A 5,837-nucleotide genomic window follows, 5' to 3' on the forward strand; every position below is an offset into this window, starting at 1 on the left:
ATCTGTCAGATTCTTTGGGATTATTTAGGATCCTAAAATATTTTGTTTATATGGATATATCATTGTTATTCATCTTAACCAATAAAAAGAATTAAAAATATGTGTTATTATTAACAATAACAAAAATTAATAAAGTTAACAAATAGTAATAATTAAAATAAAATAGAAAACTAATTTTATTATGTACATTATTTATTGTTAAGTAATATATAAGATTATTTTAATTAAAACAAATACTATTTACAGTAATGTAATACAATAATATTAGTGACTTTAAGATAGCAATAGTAAATACATTATGCAAATATAAATAACTTAAAATAATTTTTCTGAAATAAAAATAAGTTAATGTAGAGACTTGCGTTGGCATACATTTTTGCACATCTTGATTAGTTAAGGATGTTTGGATCTGAATCTCATATTGTGTCTTCATCTTATCTTGTCACATTTCAGTCTTGCAAAAAATGGAACATTGATCATAAAATACTGTGCCAGGAAACAGAGCAAAACAAAATATTCACAACAAAAAGGAAATCTTAACATTTTGAAGAATATATATGCATTAACTTGACAAAACAATTATCCAACCCAAATAGTGTGTAGGTTAGTTTCAGTAAAACTTAACAAATAAATTTTCTTTGTCAGATGCAATTTTTTTCTCGATTAGAAAAGAAACAATAGCTATAAAAATCAATGCAATACAATTGTTTAACCTATTAAGGTATAATTCAAAACAGACCAAAATACACCATTAGCTAATTTCATTTAACAAGCTTTGAAATAAAATGTTACATTAAATTCAATTTTATGTTGGGCCATACACAGAGACTCATACATATGCATGCACAAATACATTATAACCTAATGGACTGCATCCTAGTAGTACATAGATTATTCATTCTCAAAAATAAAATATCAGTATAAGTCACAACATTAAAATGAGAGAGAAAAATATATGGTCACATCTGTAGATATAAAACTAAGACTTGTAAATTCTCAATAACTACTCATTGTAAAATTTCTGAATAAACAAAAGCTTTAATAGGACTTCCTCAGCTCCCAAATGGTAGTCATAATAACCTGCAGTAAAACCCACACTTTCCTGGTGAAACCTTAGACACAATTTTATTGAACTCAGGAAAAAAGACAACATTAAGGCTGTTTTGGAATGAACTCAAAAATTTATGGGGGCAAATGTAAATAATACAAAAGAAATAGAAAAAAATGGAGACCACATTAGGTAATACCAGGTTCACAGAAAATACAATATTATAAAGGAAACTCTTGAACTTACAGGAAAATTCAGAAAAGTGACATATTATAGACATGGGTGCCTCAACTTAAATATTGCTAGTACCCACTGCCTTCTTCTTTCTCTTCCCGGATAACACAGAAAGCTTTAGATCTCTAGCTTTCAACACAGAAAGCTATATGTCTCTAGTTTTCTCTTAGTTAAACAAAAATATGTGATAAGATCTTTTCAGTGTTACAACATCAGAAATGATTCTAAGTACAAGACCATTTTTTATTTTTGAATGACATCTGCAAGGTTTTACTCAATGTACTTACCCTATATTAAATACATAAGTAATCTAATATGTCTGGCACAGAAAATAGTCCATGTAAACTTATTTTTTTTAGACTTCTGGAGTCCCATCAATTCATGTCTTATCAAAGCTCCAGAAATGGCTATACATGTAATTACCACCTAGTTAATTTGATTGTGAATTATTTAATCATTTATATCCAAATAGATCTCAATATTCTAAACAAAAATAAGAAACCAAGGGTTCCCATTAAGTGCCTTGCCAATCATAGTGCCTATAATATGAATGTAAAAAACCTATCATGAGGTCAGGAATTCACCATTTATCCTTAAATTACACCCTTGTATTCAATTTTAGCAGATAGCAGTGGCTATGGCACAATATAAATTGCAACCAAAGGTTTATTTAAAAATCTCAGCATTATTAAAGCTGAACATATTTATAACATTAGGTGTTGGCATTTTTTATTCTTCTGTTAATACTTCTACTTTTGACTGGCCATCTCTTTTTGAGATATCTGCTTATACAACCTAGTGGAGATTCCTGAGGGAAATCAAAGCAGAGTCAAAGGTTATTTCTTAATGATTATTAAAAAGATGAGTTCTGGTTTAAATAGATGATGACTGTGGCTCTATGTAAGTGATTTGGGATGACACCATTAGTGAGTGGTGAGTGGGCAGAATGCTCAAGATGTCCACCCCCAATTTCCTTCTCCCTGGAAACCCTACCAAATATGAATCTAGGGACTACTGTGAAAGAATTTTGCAGACATTAAGATCACACATCATCTGACTCTTAAGGATATTGTCAAAAGGAAATAAGAAACCAGTTAATGAAATGTGGCACAAAGTCAAGTGAGACTCCAAACAAAAGAAGGATCAAATTCCTGTGTAAGAACTGGTGTGAGGTTCAAGGAACTTAAGGCTATTCTCAGCTCATGCCAAAGTGCTCATCTTTCAGTGATTGCATCTATAATTAATCTACAGCTAATAATTTAATTATAATTTATAATTAATAAACATAAATAATAATTAAAATAAAATAATCTCTTATATTACAACATGAAATATTAATATAATACACTTTATTTTCATTATAAATAATAGTATTTACAATAATATAATACAGAAAATAATTAATGGCTTTAAAATAACAATAACTGGATCTGGTGAATAACTTGAATCTGCCTGGAAGCCAATCCTTCTTTAAGCCAGAAAGCCAGTGAGCTCTTAACTTGATTTTATTTTTATGAGACTCATAGCAGAAAGATCAGTGGAGCCAATCTATATAATTTTACCTAATTTTGATAGTGTCTTTTAACACTATGCTATTGTTAAAAATGATTTGATATTCACAATACAATCAAGAGGTAGGTACTAAGAGAAGCCATTTATATCCCACCACACATGTACCTAAGGCTCTCCAGCATCATTGTCCCTCCACACCTGATTCAACTTCCTCCCTCCATTACTTTCCATCACTTTCCCGTTTCCAAACTCATCCCAACAAACGTCATTGTTCCATTTCCCCACATGTATATAAAGTATTTTGTCCATACTCACTCTCCTCCATGTTCATTGTTCATCTTCCTCCTTCCTCCCATTAGTGTCCATACCCAAGCCAAGAATGGTTTTTATTTTCATCACTTACTTTTTAAGTGTGTTAATTGTTTTATCATAGTATTTCACACCTGCATATATAGTACTTGCATCAGATTGAATTCTTATTCTTCTTACATCCCCAATCAACTTTCTATGAATCTCATTCTGCTATCTTCGTGATATATATTGGCACTATTCACCCCTCTAACATTCTCTTTCTATCAGTTTAGGGAAACTGATTTATGCCCTGCAAAGGGCATGATTCATTCTTTTGGGGCGAATACTTCATTGTGTATAGTTACCATATTTTCTCCATCCATTCATCAATTACAGGGTAGTATCTGTGCTGTTTATAACTTGGTTATTTTAAATATTAGTGCCATAGAGAGTGGTTAATTAGAACATTTACATCATTTTTGTCTGAGAGATTATTGATATTTGAATTACTATCTGTAATATTTGTTACTCTTTTTATTTTCATCATCCTGAATATTGGTTGTGGCTGTCTACTGTTTTCTGCTCTCTCTCTCTCTTTCTCTCTCTCTTTCTGTGTGTGTGTGTGTGTGTGTGTGAGAGAGAGAGAGAGAGAGAGAGAGAGGAATTGAACTAGGGCCTAACACAGGGTACTTGATTTTTCTTATCCTACTAAACTATAACCTTAGCTCTTGTTTTTTGTTTTAATTGGACATTTCACTGTTCTACCTTTTCCCCTTAACATATGAACGATCTTTCTTTCTTTCTATGGCTGTTTTTACTAATTGTCACAAAGTTTGAACACTTACTTAGATCTAATTAATGTACCCTTTCAAATAACACTATTCCATTTCACAAGTTGTATACGTCCCCTACAACAAAATAATTGTACTCTTTTATTCCTATCTTGTATCATTATTGATACCCATGCTATATATATATAATTCATAAATATATTCACCTATAAATATTCATAGACAAGTGTATTATTTCTGTAATCATTTCAAATAAATATTAGATCAATTAAGAAAAGAAGTTTAAATACCTTCACTTTTACCTTCTATAATTCCTCCCATATTTCCAGCTGTCATGATTTTCCTTCTTTCTATTGGACCTCTTTCAAAATTTATTACAAGGTATGTCTACTGGCAAAATAGTCTCTCAAGTAGTGTCATATTTGGTCTAAGAAGGCCTTTACATCACTTCAGTGTTAAAGGATAAATGTACAGGCTACAGCATTCTAAGCTGTTATCTACTTTCTCACAACATTTAAGTATCTTCCTCCACTTTTCTCTTGTTTTCCTGGCTCCAGAAGAGATGTCATGTAGACATCTCATCTTTTTTCCCTGATAGATAGGATTCTTTTTATTTATCTTTCAAATTTTCTCTAAGTAGTTGTACAAAGGAGTTTCCATTCAACAAACAAGTTTATGAATACAGTACATCTTGATCAATGTCTTTTGAAATTCTCATCCACTCCTGCCTTCTTTTTCTTAATTTTGTAAGAAAAATGTACAATGTAGTCTTAGATTAAATCTTCATCTTTAGTATGACACTGAGATGTGAACCTCACAAATATTTCAAAGGTTTTATTTCTTCCCTCTTTAGGTGGAACAGTTTTCATTTCCCCTGGGTCAAATAAGCTGTGATAAAATGGAGAGCTATTTGATAACAAAGTATGTTAGGCTCTGGAACAATGTTTTTTCCTGAGAAACATGGTAGTTATCAAGAATATTCAAATTTGTTCCTCCTCTTTTCCTCTCCATGTCAGAAGCATAAGGGGAATTTTTTTCTGTAATACTTTCTACAAAAATAAACAACAACAACAAAAAAACCCCAAACTAATTTATCTCCTGGAGGTAAATTTCACAATACTGTGAATATCTACATATTATGGAGACTACCAGGAATTATTTTTGTCTTATTCCCCACATTTTATTAGCTAGTTATACAAGGAAGTTTCATTTTGACATGTGCATAAGTGAGTATCAGACTAACTGAGCCTCTAGCAATTTACTGATTATATTTCAGGTTTTTCTACCCTGGTACTGTTCCCATGGTGGTTTCCTTTCATACTTCTTTGCTCAGATGAGCCAATACTTCTGGAACTTGTATGGCTATTGCTCCAATCTTTTGTCCTGTGTCCTCACTGCTGTAACAAATTCAAGAGGACTTGTTTACAAAAGTAAGAAAAGAAAGAAAAACATGTTGATTTTTCCAGTCTGCTCACCTTTTTACTTATTCAGGTAAAGTGATGACTTCCATGTTCCTAAAACATAGAACTACATACTGTTGTGAATTGTGGAGTTGTGAGTTGGTAGTAGAATAATTAGGATTCTGCTTAACAAGAAACACCAAGGATGTAAGAATGAGGCAAATGTTAGTGGTGGCACTACTGCTGCACTGATAGGGGATGGGAGCAGGCTTTCTTGGGATTATGGATGATTTTGCTCATTGGCTGTTTCTCTTTTGTGGTCTTTACTGATTGGTTGGTTCTTCCTTAAACCATGTTTTAAATTACCCATACAGGAGCATTTTGCCTGTTCTAACTTATGTCTTCATTTTAGCATCTGGAGTAATCTCTGCCCGTGTCTACTTTTGGTTGCTGTTGTTGTTGTTGCTATACATCCTTAATGAGAGGAATTTCCTTGACAGAAACTAGAAATCCACATGAATGCTATTTTACTGTGGTCTTCCTAGCAGATTGTTAAAGCAG

Source organism: Perognathus longimembris, chromosome 19 (assembly GCF_023159225.1).
Source record: "Perognathus longimembris pacificus isolate PPM17 chromosome 19, ASM2315922v1, whole genome shotgun sequence".
In the NCBI taxonomy this organism is placed as follows: Eukaryota; Metazoa; Chordata; class Mammalia; order Rodentia; family Heteromyidae; genus Perognathus; species Perognathus longimembris.